This window comes from Heterodontus francisci, chromosome 9, assembly GCF_036365525.1.
Source record: "Heterodontus francisci isolate sHetFra1 chromosome 9, sHetFra1.hap1, whole genome shotgun sequence".
NCBI lineage: Eukaryota > Metazoa > Chordata > Chondrichthyes > Heterodontiformes > Heterodontidae > Heterodontus > Heterodontus francisci.
Genome location: NC_090379.1, coordinates 110,327,052 through 110,348,485, shown reverse-complemented (window position 1 = coordinate 110,348,485; position 21,434 = coordinate 110,327,052). Strand labels below are relative to the sequence as shown.

The window sequence follows — 21,434 nt, the reverse complement described above, 5'->3', positions numbered from 1 at the left end:
AAGGGACATAGCCCATAGAAAATTTCAATACCACAGATGAACCTACCCATATTTAATAGATCAATCATACTCCTCTAACCGTGTTACTTGCAACTTTATTTTCTATGAAATATCTTGCTTAAAGACAGTGTCAGCTCCAGTTAATTGTTTTTTGTTCCATGCTAAGCATATGAGCTTTCACATGATTGCTTTCACTTGTTTGTTTAATGAACTGTAATTCATATTGATAATAATGTCATTGAATTATCTCACTGGAGATTTCCCTCCTGTATAAATACAAGGTTTCTCTGGATACTTCATGCAAACCAGCAGAGCTGTTGCCTCTGACATCAACAGCAACCATCACATCTCATAGAAAATGCGTGAACCAACAATATTCCATCAGGTAGAAGACATTTACTACACTGTTCTTGCAGTTGTTGGAATTCCTGGTAAGCAATTAACCAGATAATGTAAGCAACTGTCTTTTGACGTACGTCTCACAAATGCAACCTGAAAGGTTTGATAATGTCCTCTTTGTGACTAAGCTGGTGACTTGTTCCTAATTTGCTTTGTCTGTTGGGTCTTTTGCTCCATTTGTTGGACCTTTTGCTCCCTCTGTTCAGAATCACTATTAATTCTGTACCGAGAACTGCACATGAGCAGTGTGACACAGTAAACAATACTAGTGGGCCAACTCTTGTGCAAAAGCAGAAATAAAGGCAGGGAATCAAACATATGTTGAAAAGAGAGAAGAAGAGACAGAAAGTAAAAGTCAAATAAGGATTTAAATGTTTGAAATTAGGATCTTTTTAAATCTCAAAGAAAATTTTAGTACAAGCAGGAATGAGTCTCAACACTTTAAATAGTTCTCTTTCTGGGACAGGAAGGTTGATTGACAGTAAGAATTACCACATTGTTGAAAGGTTACTGTCACTGTAATGTATGAACTCTGACTTTCTGCAGTGAGTTTAATGGGCAACTAATGTGCAAATCCAGTAAGTTCTTAAGAATATTGATGATGACCTATCGATAGACAACAACTCAAATTTGAAATTCTCATCCTTGTTTTCACATTCTTCTATGGCCTTGCCTCTCCCTATCTCATCCAGCCCCACAACCCTTTGACAGATCTGCACTCCTCTGATTCTGGCCTCTTAAGCATTCCCAATTTTAATTGTTCCACCATTGAGTCTTTGGCTGCGCCAGCCTAAGTTTTGGTATTCCTTCCTAGCAACTCTACTCATTTCTCATTTAAGATTGTGCTTGGCCACACTTTTAGTTGTCTGCTCTAATATCCCCTTATGTGGTTTGGTGTCAAATTTTGCTTTACAACACTCCTGTGAAGCACCTTGAGACATTTTATTGTGTTAAAGGTGCTATTTAAGTACATGTTGTTGTCACCGTAGTTTTTTCCTCCAGCCTTCAGCTCGAATATAATTTCCATCGTAACTTGCTCTAGGCACGAGCTGATAATGGAGCAACTGGCGATGTGGGATCTTCGTGAATGACGGGAGCAAGAGTGTGATTTATGGATAGAGAAAGAAACAGAGGAACAACAGAGAAGGAGGGTGCATTAGAGTCAAATCTGGTGCAGTACGAGAAATAAACAGAGGGAAAGAAGTATTAGATGAAGAATGAGAGAAAAGAGACGGAGAAGAAAAATAAGACAAAAATGTAAAAATTAAAATTTAACAATGTAAAATTTGAAATTTAAAATTGTGAAGTTTAAGAATTTGATATTTATTAAATCCACTACATGCTACTTACAAGCAGGAATGAATCTCAACCGTTGAAATGGTTCTCTTTCTGGGCTGGAAAGGTTGAGTGACATTGCATTAACAGCAACATTGAAAGGATACTGGCGTAATGTATTGACCCTGACTTTCTACATTGAGTTTAACACCAAATTAATGCGCAAATTCTGCAAGTTCTTAACATAATGGGTGGGGGGGTGGGGTGGGGGGGAGGGATGCGGGTGGTGGCTGAGCAAACAGTGGAGTGTAAATACACAAGAAAATTATGAAGATTCAAAATGCATGGCATATCTCTCGCCAACTGCCAGGAGGATCCAGGAGTGAGGGAAAAAACCTTAGTCGTGCAGAAAGCTTGGGGTCATAGGTTTGGAGATTGGTGGGGGGTGGCGGTCAGCCCAACGTGGCAGTGAGGACAGGCTGCAATCAGCAGAAGGTTTACTTGAGGAGCTAGGGGAAGCACTCTTGTACTTCCTGTCTAGCGGTCAGCGCCACAAAAAGCACTCAACTGCTTGATACAACAGTTTCCGTCTCCATTCAGCTTCTGGGTGTCCCACAGCCAGCCAATGTCAAATTGAAACAGTACTCGCAACTGCACTGTGGGGTTTAAATATTATAATGAAGCATCCATCTCTCGAGACACAACAAAAGACCTGCCACCATAAGAACGGAAATGGCAGCATACGCGGCAGGTTGGTATCACGTTCCATCATGAAGGTTTAAAATCTCGAATACTATATCGCAGAGCTAGCTAGGGAACAGCCTATTTTAGATCTAATACTGTGCACTGAGACAGAGGATTTAGGATTGATTAATGGATGGAAAGTAAGAATAAAGGGGTCATTTCCAGAATGGCAGATTGTAACTGTTGGAGTGCCACAAGGGTCACTGCTTGGGCCTCAGCTATTTAAAATGGATGGCTGGAATTTTACGCCCCCCCCCCCCACCCAGGAGCGGGCTGGGAGGTGGAGGAGCGTAAAATTGACTGAGAGGTGGAGGTGCCGACCCCATCGCCTATCCACCCCCGTTGCTATTTTATCAGCAGCAGTGGAGGTGGCAAACAGTTTGCCTACCCTAGGCCAATTGAGGCCCTTAAGTGGCTAATTAATTGCCAATTAAGGGCCTCCTCCCACCGCAGCTGGTATTTTACTGGTCTCCTTGTGGGCTGGGGTGGGGCCCACCTGATCGGATACCCTGTGCGCCACAGAGGTTCCGGCTAGGTGCACCGGCCGCCATCACTGAAACTGCCCCCTCTGTCCTGCTGTCCAACTCCAACCCTCTCACTGAGGCCGAGCCGATTATCCTCGGTGAGGCCCGAAACCCACTGTCCCTCCTGAAGAACGATGTCCATCATCCTCTTCTTGCTGGGTGCAGTCCCAGCAGTGGCCACCCAGTGGCGCTGCTGGGACTGAGGAGCTGCTGGCCCTCGGATTGAGGCCAATTAAGAACCTGGGCCAAGCAATGTTGTTGCAGGATTTCCAGGCCCAGCACAGGCAGGCTTGCCCCGAATTTTAGCCGGTGGACGGGGCCACCGCCTGAACATAAAATTCCGGCCCATATCAATGACTTAGATGAGGGGAATGAGTGTAAATATTCAGGTTTGCTGAGACTACAAAGTTAGTGTGAGGGTAAACTGTGAGGAAGACACAAAAGAGGATGTTCAGGTTTATAGTCTGGTTAAGTGATTGGGCAAGCAGTTTATAGTTATAAATTGTGAGAAACGTAGCCCACTTAATAATAATTTACACCAAGTCAAACTCTGAAGAAGTAAGTTTATTTAACGTTCTTGCAAGATCGGGTGTCCTACAAGCAGGCACACCCATCAACATATTCAGTTCATGTTTATACATTACAAATCCATTTGTCCACGCCTTTATTTTACATTATTGGTTATAACGTATTATGACACTAACCTATCCTATGGTTGCTACAGTCTCCTCCTCTGTTTACTTCTCCCCCTACTCTAACTTTCTAGCCCCTAACTCTTGTTTTTGTTTTACCTTATTTGGCTCTCCATTGTGTGTTTTAACTTGCAGCTGTCAGCCTTTATCTTAGTGGGGCAGTTTCTTATTCACTACATCCTTTGTTCTAACTCTTGCTGTTTCTCTTTTATCTGCCTAAGCACAATTTTTAAGTGATGTACTGTCCCAAGGTCTGTACTTACATACCTTTATCAGTTCTCTTTGTCAGTGATGTACTGTCTTAAGGTCTCTACTTACATACCCTTATCAGTTCTCTTTGTCAGTGATGTACTGTCTTAAGGTCTCTACTTACATACCCTTATCAGTTCTCTTTGTCAGTGATGTACTGTCTTAAGGTCTCTACTTACATACCCTTATCAGTTCTCTTTTTCAGTGATTTCATTATGTTGTGTACAAATGACTTCTTGGTAACTGTCCACAAGCTGCAGAAACAACATTTCAGTATTTCTTATTCTCACATAAATGGAGTTTAAAGTGGAATAGTATGAAATTATCCACTTTGGTAAGAAGGATGGAAAAGCAGAATTTTTTTTAAAGTTGAAGGACTAGTAAACGTTGATACTCAGAGGGATATGGGCCCTTGTACATGGATCATAGGAAGTTAGCATCAAGGAATTAGGAACTCAAATAATGTATTAGCCCTTATTGCAAGGATTTGCAGTGTAAGGGCGAGGATATTTTGCTGAAGGATTTGATGAGCGCACACCTGAAATACTGTATACAGTTTTGGCTTCCTTATGGGAGAAAAGATACACTTGAATTAGAGGATGTGCAACAAAGGTTCAGTCAATTGACTCCTGGAATCAGAGGGCTGTCATATGAGGAAAGATTCAGTAAAATAGTCCTAAATTCTCTGGGATTTGGAAGAAGTAGAGGTAATCTCATTGAAACATTTAAAATTCTTTGAGCGCTTGACAGGATAGATGCTGATAGACTGCTTCCCCGACTGAGATGATGAAAAGCTTCATCATTCAGAGGGTTGCGATTCTTTGGAATTCTCTTCTGCAGAGGGTGCTGGATGTTCAGTCAATGAGGTTATTCAAGCCGAGATCAATAGATTTGTGAGCTCTAACAGAATCAAGCGATATAGGATTAATCCAAGAAAGTGGAGTTGATGCAGGAGATCACCCATGATATGCGATAGCAGAGCAGGCTTGAGGGGCCATATGACCGACTCCTGTTCCAATTTCCGATGTTCTTGTGTAATATCGAGGCCAATGTAGATTACTGTATATGTATATCTCCAAATATCAGTCCTACAATGAGGTCAGCCTGACTGTCCTCATCTCCTGCTGTGTTTCACTGTGAATAATTCTAAATGTTTACAGATATCCTGCAACCATAGATTGCTATGCAATGGAAATTGACTAATTAATAGTCTTGTTGTAAAGGAGCCTTTGGGAAAGAGTGAACCATAATATGATAGAATTTCACATTAAGTTTAAAAGTGATGTAGTTCAATCAGAAACTAAGGTCTTACATCTAAGCAAAGGAAACTATGAAGGTATGAGGGGCAAATTAGTTCTGGTGGATTGGGAAACTACGTTAAAAGGTATGACGGTAGACAGGCATTGGCTAACATTTAAAGAACTAATACATAGTTTCAAACAAAAATAAATTACTTTAATGCACAAAAACCCAGCAAGGGTTCCAACCATAGCTAACGAAAGAAATCAAGGATTGTGTTAGAGCAATGGAAGAGGCATATAAAGTTGAAACAAATGGTAAGTCTGAGGATTGGGAGCATTTCAGAATTCTGCAAAGGAGGACCAAGAAAAAGATTAAGAAAAGGATTGAGGTTTAAGGGTTAAGGCTGGATTGTAAAGGCCCTCTGCTGCCAGGAACAGTGGCGAGGGGGCAATGAAGGTAGGAATGGCAGAGGCCCGCCACCGACCCTGCGCCAGCAGGCCCTGTACTGGTCTCAGTGGCGGTGGCAAGGCCTTATTGCGGCCAGCACCACCGCTCAGCGATGGGACCCGCATTAAAATATGTTAATGGCTACTTACCATGTAGTCCACAGCGATTCAGGCAGCAGGTTTCAATCTTTATTTGGACGTGCAGCACTCACGTTCCGTCACGTTCACATCTGTGAAAAGCTGGCAGCAACAAAGCGTCAGTCCTCGGAGCAGGTGAAGGTGGGTGGGGGTCTCCGATGACCGGGACAGAACTCTGCATGAAATCAGGGAGGAACCCCCATGCCCTTTTACTGATCACTCTGAGCACGCTAGCGTTTGGCGTGATGGTGAAGGGGGTTGACCCCGCATTCGCCCAACACTGTTTGGTGGAGGGGGGAGCAACAGCACTCCATGACCCCTTCTATGTGGGGTATGGGCCAAAAATGGTCTGAGGTTGAAGGTCATGTGACCGATGGTTGTATCCTCGCAATGTCAGTAACATGACCGTGTTCACGCTGCCCCGCTTTCATGCAAAGCTAGTATGGGCGATGTCATACCATATAAGTGATGCTGGAATGCAGCTGAAGCACCAATATATCTCACTGTCTGCCCTGATAGGTGCCACTGATACACTGAAAGCACCAAGTTCACCTGCAGCATTCAGATGGGCCGGTACATCCTGTCTCTCTTAATCTAAGTGCCGTGAGGAGCCATATCTGTCGGCGGCCGAACCAACAGGCAGGCACAGCCCGCATGGAAGCTCATGGAGATGAGCAGCAGCAGCACCATGGCACTTTCGATGTCAGAGAAGACAGTGGTACTACAGGCCCTGCATGATATACCTGCACATATCAGATCGACAGTGTCAGTGATGGCTGCAGACGTCCAGAGAGGTGGTGACACATTTCTGTGCCCTTCTGAATGTTGAGCTGCAGCCGGTGGGGTTTGATAGACACCCTATTCCGGTGGCCTTCAAAATCACCGCGGCTCTTACCTTCTACACCTCCGCATCATTCCAGGAACACACCGGCAACCTGTGTGGGGTTTCACAGTCACCAGTGCACAGCGATTTCAGGGAGGTCAGCTATGCCTTGTACAGAACAGCCGGTGGATATGTGAGCTTCGGGACAGACCCTGAGAGTCAGTGCCAAAGAGCTGTCAGATTTGGGGCCATCGCAGGGGTCCCACAGGTGCAAGGGTTCACTGACTGGACACATGTGGCCATCAAGGCTCCTGTCGGACAACCAGATACTTTACTGAATAGAAAGGGCTTCTACTCACTCAACCTGCAGCTAATCTGTGACCACAGTAAACGCTTCATGCAAGTGTGTGATCGCTTTCCAGCAGCTGCCATGACTTATGTATTTATTTATTTATTTATTTTTTTTATTCATTCATGGGATGTGGGTGTCACTAACTATGCCAGCATTTATTGCCCATCCATTATTGCCCTTGAGAAGGTGGTGGTGAGCTGCCTTCTTGAACCGCTGCAGTCCATGTGGGGTAGCTACACCCACAGTGCTGTTAGGAAGGGAGTTCCAGGATTTTGACCCTGCGACAGTGAAGGAATGGCGATATAGTTCCAAGTCAGGGTGGTGTGTGACTTGGAGGGGAACTTGCAGGTGGTGGTGTTCCCATGCATTTGCTGCCCTTGTCCTTCTAGTTGGTAGAAGTCGCGGGTTTGGAAGGTGCTGTCTAAGGAGCCTTGGAGCGTTGCTGCAGTGCATCTTGTAGATGGTACACACTGCTGCCACTGTGCGTCGGTGGAGGGAGTGAATGTTTGTAGATGGGGTGCCAATCAAGCGGGCTGCTTTGTCCTGGATGGTGTCGAGCTTCTTGAGTGTTGTTGGAGCTGCGCCCATCCAGGCAAGTGGAGAGTATTCCATCACACTTCTGACTTGTGCCTTGTAGATAGTGGACAGGCTTTGGGGAGTCAGGAGATGAATTACTCGCCTCAGGATTCCTAGCCTCTGACCTGCTCTTGTAGCCACGGTATTTATATGGCTACTCTAGTTCAGTTTCTGGTCAATTTTCGCCCCTAGGATGTTGATAGTGGGGGATTCAGCGATGGTAATGCCGTTGAATGTCAAGGTATTTATTGCTGCTGCCAGGTGCCAATGCTCTTCACTGCACCAGCTCAGATCCAGGGTGGCCTTTTGAGGACAAGGTCAACCCCTTTCAGACATGGCTCCTGACACCGGTGAGAAACACTGCTTGTGATGCAGAGGAGAGATACAATGCCTGCCAGGGCTCAGCATGAACTACCATCGAGCAGGCTATTGGTATGCTCAAGATGTGATTATGCTTCCTAGACAGGTCAGGTGGGGCCCTACAGTACTCACCAGAAAGGGTAGCATGCCTCGTTGCTGCATGATGTGCTCTGCACAACTTTGCAATATGGAGGAGGGAGGCCTTGCATGAAAAGTACAGACATGAACAGGAGACATTCTCGCAGGATGAGGACACAGAGGAGATGCAGTAGCAGAGGCTCATGGGAGGACGGAGATCATGGAAGCATCGCAGACAGGGCGAGCAAAGAGCACAGGATGCTCAGCAACGCCTTATTGTTGAGCCCTTCCACTATCCGTGAGGAGGTGAATATGCTCCCCATGTCACCATGCTGCATCCGGAAGGCAGTCTCCTGCATCTGTGACAGCTGTGTCACCACTACTACTGACAGCAGATGACTGAGCTATTGCCCATGTGACTGCATCCGTGCAGTGCCACATCATGCATACTGGCATGGCGAGTCTTTTTTCACCGCTTGTGGGTGCTCTTACGCTGTGCAACCTGTACACTAGCAGCTTGACTGCAGGCAGGCTGCTGATCAGGACACCCTTTGGATTTGGATGGCTTGGACGGTTGTCTTCTGGGCGCATGAGGCCTGGAGGGCCCTGGCTGCCTGTGGGCCTCCTGCACCAGTGCTGGGGTCAGGGGTTTCCTCAAGTGTCATGGCTGCTGGAGCTGGACTCACTGGTGGAGGGGCTGAGTGGCCTGTGTCCACATTGGAATCAGCCTGAGGGGAGACCCCACATATGGACGACTGGCTCCCCTCCTCTTTTAAGGCTCGTAGAACCACGCTGCTCTCCTGTGAAGGGCTAGGTTCAGAGTCAGTGTCCAGGCCCCTGGTCCCTCTCTCGCCTAGCCACTGCTGCATCCAGCTCATGGCCGAGGTGATGGTTTTCAGGTCAGTGTGCATCTATGGGATGTGGCTGTCCATGCGGGTCGCTATCTGCTCCATGGAGGAAGTCATGCGCTCATTTGCCAGGGACCTGGCAGCTGTCATGGCCTGGATGGACTCCCCCATCATCCGCTCATGGCTGCGCATGGCCTGTGGCATCTCCGCTAGATATTGCCTTACCTCTCCCTGCAACTGCAGCATGCTCTGTGCTGTCGACAGCAGAGGCTCATCATCAAGCTCAGGCTCAGCATGCACCTGGCCGCCCATAGTCCTCCGACTGTCAGAGGCCTCGGCTGACTCAGCCTCAGCCAGCTACTCGGTGTGTGCGTGGTGCGCTCACCAACTTGTGACCCAGACTCGAAAGCATTCCCACCGAGGTGAGTATCTTTGCACTGGTGGAAGGTGTAGGAGTGCAATGGACATTACTTTTTCTGAGGTCGTCTGCTCCTCAGAGGTGCCAGCACTCTCCAGGGCCTCCGATGCCACCTTGGTGCATCACCCAGCAAGATAAAATGTGAAGAGCACAGTTTTAGGTTCACTGGTGTACATATCACTAATATGACAGCATTGTGTCCACAAGGGAAATGTTTCGAATAATCATTGTGTTTATCAAAGAGATGAATGTTTACCCTGGAAGCCAAGCGCCACGTACTGAAATTGGATGTCCTCCATGACCGCCACATATTTTGAGGGCCTCCTCCTCAGCCTGGGTTAGTGGTCGGAGGTCTGGCACCCGTCCTCCAGTCCTGTAGGACTCCCGTGCATTATGCACACTCTTTGCCTGGAAGAGCAAGGATGCAGATGTTAAACATTGACATAAAACTACATGGATTTTTGCCCAACAGGTGGGGGGCAGTCAATGTGTCAGATGGACTCAGCCTGTCAAGTAGGTGCCATGCTCTTGGGTGTACATGTGGGATTGACTCTTTCAGAGATGCAAACACCATGTGACATCAATCCTCCCTGCCCGGCCTCACTGTGTTTGACACAGCAGTGGCACCCATGTGCCACTCTGTGGGCAAACCTGGGTCAGATGGGCCCCTCCCCCAAAAAAGTGACATTTACCTTTGCCAAATGAATGAGATCATTCATCCTCTTGTGGCATTGGTTCCAGTTACAGCAGGTGACCCTATGGCAGCTCATCTCCTCTGCAATCTCCATCCAGGCTTCGTCAGGTGGGAGGTCCTCTTCTTGTCAATGCTGAGGTAAAGGATATCCCACCTTGCCCATGCAGCCTGGAGGAGATTGAGCAGGGATGCATTGTGTGGCCACACATGAGTGTACATCTGACATCTTTCTATGTAGCAGAGACGTTGTCGATATTTGTGTGGATTTGGCAGTTTAGAGCTTCAGACAGAATGGTAAAACTTAACCATTGTAAGTGATTCAGGGCTGGCTGCCCTCTAAAATGGAGCCATCACCTGACCATTCATCACCTGACACCATTCATGACGCGTCATTTGGCCTGCCGCCGGGGGTGGGCACCACACCAATGCAGACAAGCCGCCGTGTTTGCCTTTGTGGCAGCTCTGTGATGTGCAGCCTGTGCATGCGAGCCACCAGAAACTACGGCAGGCTGCTAAAATCCAGCCCTTCATGTCTATCATCATGGAGTAATATACTAAAACCCTGCCAAAATAATGGAGAATCAAGGGACTAGTGTAAACATGGAACTGCAAGATATTAATATTCGCAAACAAAAGATACTAGAGAAATTAATGGGAATTAAAAAACATAAGAAGTAGGAGCAGGAGTAGGCCATTCAGCCCTTCAAGCCTGCCCCACCATTCAATAAGATCATGGCTGATCTGTCCCAGGCCTCAACTCCTCTTTCGGGCCTGCTCCACATAACCCTCAACTCCTCGAGATTTCAAAAATCTATCCACCTCCTCCTTAAATACATTTAGTGACCTAGCCTCCACAACTCTCTGAGGTAGAGAATTCCAGAGATTCACCACTCTCTAAGAGAAGAAATTCCTTTGCATCTCAGTTTTAAATGCATGCCCCCTTATTCTGTAACTATGTAAAGGTAGATAAATCCCCTGGATCTAATGATCTACATACCAGAGTGTTGAAAGAGGTGGCTGTAGAGATAGTAGATGCATTGGTCATCATCTTTCAAAATTCTTTGGACTCTGGAATGGTTCTTACAGATTGGAAGGTGGTAAATGTAACCCTACTGTTTGAGAAAGGAGGGAGAGAGAAAACAAGGAACTGCAGAATTGTTAGCCTAACATCAGTCTTAGGGAAAATGCTAGAACCTATAATAAAGGATATGATAACAGGACACGAAGAAAATAATGGTAGGATTGGGAAGAGTCAACATCGATTTATGAAAGGGAAATCATGTTTAACAAACCTGTTGGAGATTTTGAGGATGTAACGATTAGAATAGATCAGGGGGAACTGGTGGATGTGGTATATTTGGATTTTAAGAAGTCTTTTGATAAGGTCCAACACAAGAGGTTAGTAAAATTAGAGCATATGGGATTGGGGAGAATATACTGGCATGGATTGCGAACTGTTTAACGGACAGAAAACAGAGAGTGTGAATAGATGGGTCATTTTCAGGTTGACAGGCTGTGACTCGTGGGGTACCGCAAGGATCAGTGCTTGAGCCCCAGCTATTCACAATCTATATTAATGATTTGAATATGTGGATTAAATCTAATCTTTCCAAGTTTGCAGATGAGACAAAACCAGGTGGAAGTGTGAGTTGTGAGGAGGATGCAAAGATGCTTGAAACAGATTTGGAGAAGATAAGCAAGTGGGCAAAAATTTGACTGATGAAATACAATGTGGAGAAACGTGAGATTATCTACTTTGGTAGGAAAAGCAGAAATACAGAAGATTTCCTAAATGGTGAGAGCCTTGAACGTGATAGATTTCAAAGGGACTTGGGTGTCCTTGTTTATGAGTCACTGAAAGCGAACATGCAGGTACAGAAAGCAATTAAGAAGGCAAATAGTACGTTCGCCTTCATTACAAGAGAATTTTGGGTATAGGAGTGAAGATGTCTTACTGCAATTATATTGATCCTTCGTGAGACCACACCTGGAGTATTGTGTGCAGTTTTGGTCTCCTTACCTAAGAAAAGATACGACTTGCATCGAGGGAGTGCAGCAAAGATTCACCAAACTAATTCCCGGGATGGAGGAATTGTCCTCTGATGAAAGATTAATTGGTCAACCAGACTCACCATGGATCTCATCAAACTCTCGACTGAGGAATCCATACGCTCAAAAGCCTGGGCCATGGCAGACATCATGGCTTGCACAAAGCCATACATGACCTCAGGCAGCTCCAATATATTTTCCACATGGCTTTGCTGCACATCCAGCAAACTTCTCATAGTAGCAAACAGAGGATCATCACCATGAGCATGGTGCTGAGCAGGGGCCTGGACCTCAGTAGTCCTCTGATTGTCAGGGGACCCGGCTGGTACATGCTCCCTCAGCTGCTGCGACGTGTCTATGCTGTGCACACCAGATTGTGACCCAGATTCTAATCTTGACCACCGCACCCTCCGTGCCCCCCCCGGCGGACCATATGGATGTATCTGCGCTGATGGCGGTGGAAGAAGAGGCAGGTGACGGTGCACCTTCTGGTACACTGACTTCATCTTCCTCCCCAGAGCAAGAGTCTTGGGCCTTGCAGCGTTCAGAGACTTGAATGGGGCACCTGCAGTGGAGACACAAACCGAGGCACACGAAGCATCAGCCAATTGTGAGTTCACACACTTTCCTTTGGTGTCAACACATGGCTGCAAGACTGAAGATGACACTTCTTCCTCACGCCTTGAGGATCCTGCCTCACCATCTGAAATTGCCCTGCCTCCCTCTTCTCTCACAATTTCTGCAGCCTCCTCCTCAGCCAGTGTCAGGGATCTGATACCTGGGACACCTCCACCTGTCTTTGCCCACTCGCACTGGTTGTGGGTGCGTTTATCCTGCAGAAGACAGTGCAGATTTAATGACATGCCAAAAGATGATTTACAACCATTGTAAATATGCATCGGCATTACTCATTCAGGATTGGCTTTCGCATGGCACATCCAAGCACATCAACAATGCCAATCATCAACTTTGTGCACAATCAGTAGATGAATGGTATCAAGGCTGCTCATGTTTTTCATTGCATGCCTTATCTGCCTTCTGATATAAGCAGATCGAGCCAGGGAGAAAAACAATGGAACAGCCTCACCAAGAATATGTAACGTCGCCGAGCTGAGCAAGTCATTGATACGCTTGCGACACAGCACCCAGCTTTGCTGTGACACCCCACTGCTCGAGACCTCCTCTGCTACATCCATCCAGGCCGTCTTAGTCAGGCAGCAGGGTCTTCAGACCCAATCTCAGGCAAGGGTACCTCCCACCTTTCCCTAACAGCCTGGAGGGCGACATCGCTGAACCGTGGGGTGGAGCGTTGCCCGCTGCCTGAAATTTTCTTTGCTGTTGCTGCAGAGAAAATTAAATGATAGGGAGTTGGTGCTAGATTACAAAAAAATAAGGGAGGCAAAAGCCTTTTGAATTAAGTACAAGATTTACTTCAGGTTCCTATGAAGAGACTTACATGTCAGGAAGGCTGCTGTTCCTTGAGGCTGCAAGCACATAAAGCTTGATGTCCATGGCGATCATGATGGTAGGCCCAGTGATGGTGGGTTCCACCAACGAAAAGCCATTCCGTCCAAAAAAAATCTCACGTGCCTCCTGTGCATGTCACCGCATGGTTTATTTACATATAAAATTGTGTGCAATATGAAAAAAACGGTGGAAGTAGAAGTAACAGCAACCTCTGGTCCCGCCATCAGGAATGCCTTGGGACTTAAAAAAAAATGGCGGCTGGGGAGTCAGGATTACACAGATTTACGTAGAAATACTTAAAACATACAACATAGAAACAGCCCATTCGGCCCAACTAGACTGTGCCAGCGTTCCTGCTCCACTCATGCCTCCTCCCATCCTACATCATCTACCTTGATCTGTATAACCCTCTATCCCCTTCTTCATCATATGCTTATTTAGCTTCCCCTTAAATGCATTTATTTTCACATTAGCTATTCACCACAACTAGTCCCTGTGGTAGTGAGTTCCACATTCTCACCACTCTGGTTTCTTCTGAATTTCCCATTTGATTTATTGGTAACTATCAAATTAATAGCCGCTAGTTTTGCTTTGCCCTACAACTGGAAAAATTCTTTCTGTGCCTACTCTAACAAAACCTTTCATAATTTAAAGGCCTTCGATTTGAACCTAGCCTCAACAGTGAGTTCAACAACTTTAGTTCACAGCCATCACTTCCATTTTCTCAGACAGCAGATGCTGATTTTGTGAAATAAAAACAGAGAGTGCTGGAAATACTCAGTTGATCAGGCAGCATCTCCCGAGATAGAAACAGAGTTCATGCTGCAGGTCAGTTACCTCTCACCAGGATGGTCAGGTAAAAGGTCATTGACCTGAAACATTGGCCCCGATCTTATCTTAGTGTTGGGTCCGGTGAAAGGGACAGGAATAATGAACAGAAAATCCAGAAGTACAGGTCTCCCAAATGTCCGGAAGTTTTTAACTGCAAGATGTGTTTTAATTTTTTTTTCGATAGGTTTCCTGCCTGACAGCCAGTCTGATTGACGGCCCAGTTGCCTGTTGGCATCAAAGCCTGCAGCAAAAGGCAGCAAATAGGCCTATTAGGGGGTGGGAGAGATAATGGCGGGGAAGGTATTGGTTGCCTGGGTCCCAAACGCAGGGGCTAGGATGGTGGTGCATGTGTAAAATCACAGGTGGAGGGAAGAAGATGCTGGTGGAGCCGCGGTAGAACATTGTGATGGAATACATGGTTTTGCAGGACCAGTGGGGCAGTGTGTATGAACTGTTGTCTCAAAAGATGACTTGTCAAATGATCTGTTAGATGCATGGACCCTGGTTTCAAAACTTTTTTTGGGACAAACCCTAACTGAAGGGGAAACTGAAATGAAAACTTCAGGTTTCTCAGGAAATAGAAACTGGTTGGAACAAGATAAAAGGGACATAGAGCCATTCAAGCTCAGATCACACAGGAGTGGAGTGCCAGGAAGCTGAGAAAAGTGAAGACTGGATCCAGGAGCTGTTTCTGTTACTAAAGGTAACTGATTAGCCAGACCCAGACAGGCACAGCATAGTGTTGTCACTAAAGGACTCGGATAAAGATAATGCTGGTGGATCCATGGCATCAAAACTATTGTGAGCAGAGCTGAGGAGGTTCTGGTAAAGTGTGCTGATTCATTGAAGACCATACCCATGGAGTTTGGGTTGAAAGGGAACTGTTGTTGGATGTGAATCGGTGGCTGCATCTTGGATGAAAGGAGCTAGAGATCTACCTGAGGACAGACACTTCTACAGGCGCTGCAGATAAAATCGGTTGTCGAGGCTGTTACACAGTTGGCTCTCTCCTAGCGCTCTGTCTTTTTTCCTGCCAACTGCTAAGATTCTTCAACTCGCCACTTTTTAGCCCCGCCTTTATGGCTATGCCCTAGCTCTGGCGATCACTGGCAACTGACTCCCACGACTTGTGGTCAATGTCACAGGACTTCATGTCGCATTTGCAGACGTCTTTAAAGCGGAGACATGGACGGCCGGTGGGTCTGATACCAGTGACGAGCTCGCTGTACAATATGTCCTTGGGGATCCTGCCATCTTCCATGTGGCTCACATGGCCAAGCCATCTCAAGCGCCGCTGGCTTAGTAGGGTGTATATGCTGGGGATGTTGGTCGCCTCAAGGATTTCTGTGTTGGAGATATGGTCCTGCCACCTGATGCCAAAGATTCTCCAGAGGCAGCGAAGATGGAATGAATTGAGACGTCACCCTTTTATATATATATATATAAAACAAATTATACATTAATTATCAGTTACAACAAAGATGGATCTCACAGGTTTACTGGCAGTCCACTCATCGTACATGTCTCCAAATGCAGCCATAAACTTACCACCTCGTGATTGCTGTCCCACTCCCAGATGAGGGGGTCAGCACTCCCATGCCGGCCGATCCTCGACCACTGAAGAATGGCGGAACAGTGGTGGGGAGGGGGAGCAGGTAAGTTTGCAGGGCGGGAGGTGGGGGGGGTGGGGGGGAGGAGAGGGAAATCAATTGTGATTGGTGGAGAGGATGGTGGGAAGGGGTTGAAAGTGAAAGGTAATAACATTTGGGGGGGGTGGGTGGGTGGTGAGGAAGGTCACGATCGCAAGGTAAGTTTTTTTGGGGGCGAGAAGGCAATTAATAAATTGTTTAGTCATTGGGGTGTGGGAGAGGGGCTTGTATCTTTTAGTAAATTATTTACTTTAATTTTAAAATGTATACAACTTTAAAACATTTAAATGAGCGATCGCGCTAAATATTGCGGCGGCTCCGCAGAGTAAACCTCGCGCGTGCACCCTGCAGTTTTTGAAGCTCACTGCCATATGTATTCAAATGGCAGGAAGTGACTGGTGGTGACCCGCAGAGATCTGTATTGGGGGCTCAGATTTTCAGAATCTTTAGAAATGCCTAGGATTTTGTTTTTTCGTTCATGGGATGTCAGTAAGGCCAGGATCTATTGCCTATCCCTAATAGGCTGTGAGAAGGTGGTGCTGATGAAGGAATTGAGTGCCACATATCAGTTTGCTAAGTTAGATGGAAGCAGAAAGTTGCAAAGGGACATTGATCAAGTGAGGGAGAAAAAGTGAGGCAGAGAGGTGTTGCATTTGGGACCTAAGACAGGTAGATCAGAGTATTTTAAAAATTGTGAGTGTTATATGTTTGATCAGTCTGCTGCCACCTTTTGTATATTTGACTAGTTTAGTGCGGAGGGATCACTGAGTCTTCAGTAATTTTAACATTAATGCTTTCATTACATTTAACTATCTACAGCTTGACATAACTCTGTATGGCTCCTCTTAAGACATGTTGCTCTCCCTCCAGTCTCTTTCACATGTGATCTCTTACATCATCATGGTGGGAGGTATTCCTCACACTGTCTCAAACATTAACTCTTTCAAACCCTTATACTACAGTGAGAAGGAACTGTGGATGAGAAGGGATATTTTGGAAGCCAAATGGAGAAATCGCTAAAAACTCATGGCCATGTACAAAAAAATAAGTCCAATGGAATGTTGGCCTTGATCTCAAGGTTGGCTGGAGTTCAAAGGAGTGGAACTTAATTTACAGCTGTACAGAGCTCTGGTTAGACCCCATTTGGTGTAACTGCATTGAGTTCTGGGCTCCTCAAATCAGGAAGGATATATTGGCCTTGGAGGGGGGTGCAACACAGATTCACTAGAAGGATATTGAGGTTGAAATGGTTAAATTACAAGACCAGGCTGCATAGAATAGGCTTATATTCCCTTGAATATAGAGGGATACGGGCTGGTTAATTTGAAGTCAGCCATGGCTCAGTTGGTAGTCCTCTTGCCTCCCAGTCAAAACATAGTGGGTTCAAGTCCTGCTCCAACACTTAAGCACAAAAATCAAAGTTGACACTGAGGGAGTGTTGCACTGTCGGAGGTGTTGCCTTCCAAATGGGATGTTAAACTGAGGACTTGTCTACACTCTCAGATTGAGGTAGAAGTTCCTGTGGGACTATATCACAGAAGAGTAAGGGAAGTTATCCCTGGTATTCCAGCCAATGTTTATTCCTCAATCAGTATCACAAAGAGAGAGTCCCAATAGTGCGAATGCTGAGCCACTTGTTGCTATTAAGGGTAGGAAGAAAGCTGCAACTGCTGTCGTGTGCACACGCGCCTATGTACACCAGCAACAAGGAAGTTGTGGTACTCAAAATTGTGCCCCTCCGGAGTCTTCAATGATGGTCTCGCTCAGTCACTTTGGAAAGTGGCAGGTGCCTGACTGTGGGAATTTGGGCTGATTGCCCCCAGTTAACACTTGATTTAACTCTAATTAAATTAGAGCTGATATGAGGATGTGTAAAGCCTGCTGATGAGTGAATCAGCCTGTATTAGCTATAAATCTCTTTAATACATTACACATCTCTGTAACAGGTCCTCTCCAGCTGTTCATGATGTTATTTCCCAAATATTTTCAGGTCTTTTTTACACATTTCGGAGAAATAGGGCTTTTATTATCAAAAGGCCGGAGCTTTCTTCTTCAGGTTTGTGCAGCAATTTAGGGGAAATGTGACAGTTGATGAGTTCCTGTTTTTGTTTTGAAAAAAACAACATTGTTGGGAGTTCTCGCTTTGTAATGATGTAGGTACCCATGCTTCTGACAACCATGAACAGCATGCATGGTGGGGACTCACTTTGGCCCCGTTCCTTAAAGTGGGGTTTTGGCTAGGATTTAGAAGGCTTGTAAGTCAGACCCGATCAGCTTCACACAGCCAAGCAGATATTACATCATTCGCCTTCCCTCTCTATCTTTTTAAAGTAGGGAGTAAGAGAGGGCGGTGGAGTATGGTTAAAAATTGCGGATTGATAGTGATTTCTTTGAAAAAAAAAATGTGAAAATGAATGCCTCTGTTTTAAAATGAGACTTGTCGCGTATGTTTTGATGTTGCTACCTCCGGCATCTGTTTGAGCTGCTTTGCCAAAAGATGTGGTGCTGTGAAAGTATGGTGAGGAGCAGAGAACAAAAGAAGACAAAATAAAAGGAGAAATGGTGGGGGAGGGAACTTCATTGGAGGACTGAGACCGGGGGTGGTGGTGGGAAGCTTCAGTGCTCTTTCATCAACGGTGCAAATTACAAACTTCCTCACGGATATATAATTATACATTGCTGGAATTTGACGGTGCTCCATAAATATGACAGATAGATACCCATCAAACACAACAGCTGTTTTCAAAAAAAGGAATAAACTTGCAGCCATCAGGAGGTGAAAGGGGAGGATCATCTCGCTACTGTGCTGGGCTTTGATCTTACAACAGCTGGTTCTACTGCTCGGGACTAGTGGCCTTGCTCTGGCTCTGGATGCTCGATGCCAGGGGCCTGAGGATGATCCTCATGGTATTGATCCTCTCCAAGCCCGAGGACCGGTAGACAGATATGCAGCTGCTGGAGCTCAGAGTTCCATCCATCCTCTTGTCATCTCTCAGATCCCGAAGTTTAATCAGCTCTGCCAAGGAGAAGAATAAAGGTGGTGTGGGGGTGGGGGTGGAGTTTAAACTCCCTGGGGAAACTGAAAGGGTTTACAATTACACGATGCAAACATCTCACAGGTAAGACAAAATGTAAAATATAATTTTTTATAGATAGTCACATAGGCAAAAAATTAACTAAATCGAGCTGGTAAAACTGCAGAAACCAGAGGAGAAAATAAATTGCGAGTCAAGCTGAAAAGTTTTGGGCAGTCAAAGATTGTTAAAGTGTTTATAAGTATTCAAAAGTTCATAAAAGTTTTAAAAAGTGCCTTAAATGTTTATAAGTATTTAAAATCCTGCTAAAACACATGCCATTGAGCTGAAGATTGCCCTCAAAGGGCATGTCTTCAGCTTGTGATGTCATTGGGTGAGGCAGGGGTGGGGGGCGAGGGGATGGAGGGTGGTGGTTTGTGGTTTCACCGGGAATGCACCTTGCTGTTAGGCCTCACAGATTGTTCCATCGTCGGACCATTGAAATTCAGATTGAAATTCTTGCTGCAGCCAACGAACTAGATAAGTTCACATTTCTCAGCGCGGTCATCAACGAATGCTACCGCATCGCCGCTGAGCACGAAATCTGGGCCATTATCTAGTCATTAACCCATTGCTGTTTGGATAAGTTTGCTATGCTCAGATTGGCGGCTGTGCTTCTAACATTACAAGGGTGATTATTTTCAAAAGCACTTTATTGGCTGTAAAACCATTTGGGACAATGTGAGATGATGAACGGCACTATATAAATACAAGTATTGTTAATTTTACTGACTAAAGGATTTCATAGTTTAAATGAAGTATTTCCTGTGATAAAGGAGTCCAGAACAAGGGGGTGAAAACTTAAACTTAGTGTTGGGCTGTTCAGAGCCAATGTCTGAATGCACTTCCTCACATCATGTATACTGGAAATCTGAAATTCTGTCTCCCAAAAAGCTGTTTAGGATAGGTCCATTCGAAACTACAAAACTGTGATGTTTATCGGTATTGAATTGATGTCTGTGATGTCTATCTATAATTCCCTTGTTTTCTCTATTTACTCCAGTTAACTCAGTAGCCATTCTGATCCTGTCACGAGGAAAGTGCGGACTCTCCAAATGTATCACCCACTACCTGGTGGCCATGGCAGTGGCAGATCTACTGGCCGTTTTCACTGATGTGATACTGTTTACAGTTATTCCTTATCATTTCCCAGGTACTTACCTGGACACCACTCATGCACTTTCTCTCTTACTTGTCCTGCTTTCTGCAGCCACAGACATTTCTGTCTGGTTCACTGTCACTTTCACCTTTGATCGATTTGTTGCAGTTTGTTGCCAGAATATGAAAATAAAATATTGCACAGAGAAAACTGTGTCTCTGGTTATAACGACAGTGACTGTGTTGTTCTGCTTGAAAAACATTCCTTGGTACTTTGTCTATGAGCCTGAATATATAATGGAAAATGTACGCTGGGGGGGAATTGTATCAGTGCGTTTTCATACCGAAGCTGCTTGGGTAGCATTTGACATCCTCAGTATTATTTTAACCCCTTTCCTTCCATTCGTTCTGATTTTACTGCTCAATGCTCTGACTGTCAGACACATTTTAGTGGCCAGCAGAGTTCGCAGGAAACTACTGGATCACAGCAAGAGTGAGAATCACACTGACCCAGAGATGGAGAACCGAAGGAAATCCATCATTTTACTCTTCACTATATCTGGCAGTTTTATACTGTTATGGATGACAAATGTTCTGTATTTCCTTTATTGGCGAATTAATAACATTTATGATTACACAGGTCCCCATGATCCTGTATATATCACTGAACAATCTGGCTACATGCTGCAGCTTTTGAGCACCTGCACCAACACCTGTATTTATGTAGTGACCCAGACTAAATTCAGAGAGCAGCTGAAGAATGCAGTTAAATATCCATTCACTGCAATTGTTAAATTAGTTCAATGATTAAAGCATTTTAAACCAGAGCTGCATTTTTAGCACTGCAACTTCGTCTCCTCTTATTTACCATTCCCCTCCCTCTCCATGTTAATCTGCAACAGGAGATTATAGACTCATTGTAAAATACTGTCGACCTTCCGATTTACTCAACACCATTTTACAAGTGATCACCATCTATTGCTATTGATCTGTTGGTTGGAAGATTGAACTGAAAATATCTGACTGCAGTTATTGTGTCAGATACCTCCATATTGTCCAGTAAATGGACACAAGTACGATTCTTACAATGAATGTTTTGTTACAATTATGATTTTTACCTATGTTTATATATTAGAATAGACTGTACAACCGCTGTCGCATGATTATCCTATTATTGCTCATGATCATGATCATGGATCATGGATCATGGGTTTTCTTTGAAAGACCGAGTGGTGAAAAATATTGTGAGCCCTGAAATTCCACAGCAGTGCTCCTGCTGTATCATCGGTGGGAGGACGGCAGACTGCTAGAAAAACGATCTACATGGCTGAACATGGCCACTTACACCATTTCCCGGGTGGTTCCACTGGTCTCCCTCCAAGGTTACAGCATAAAACCAGGAGACTCT

General features: G+C 45.3%; 1 pseudogene; it reads left to right on the top strand.

Annotated features, from left to right (window-relative positions):
- The first annotated feature begins 358 nt into the window (after window positions 1–358).
- LOC137373389 (probable G-protein coupled receptor 139) lies at window positions 359–20,866 on the top strand (annotated as a pseudogene).
- Window positions 20,867–21,434: the final 568 nt, after the last annotated feature.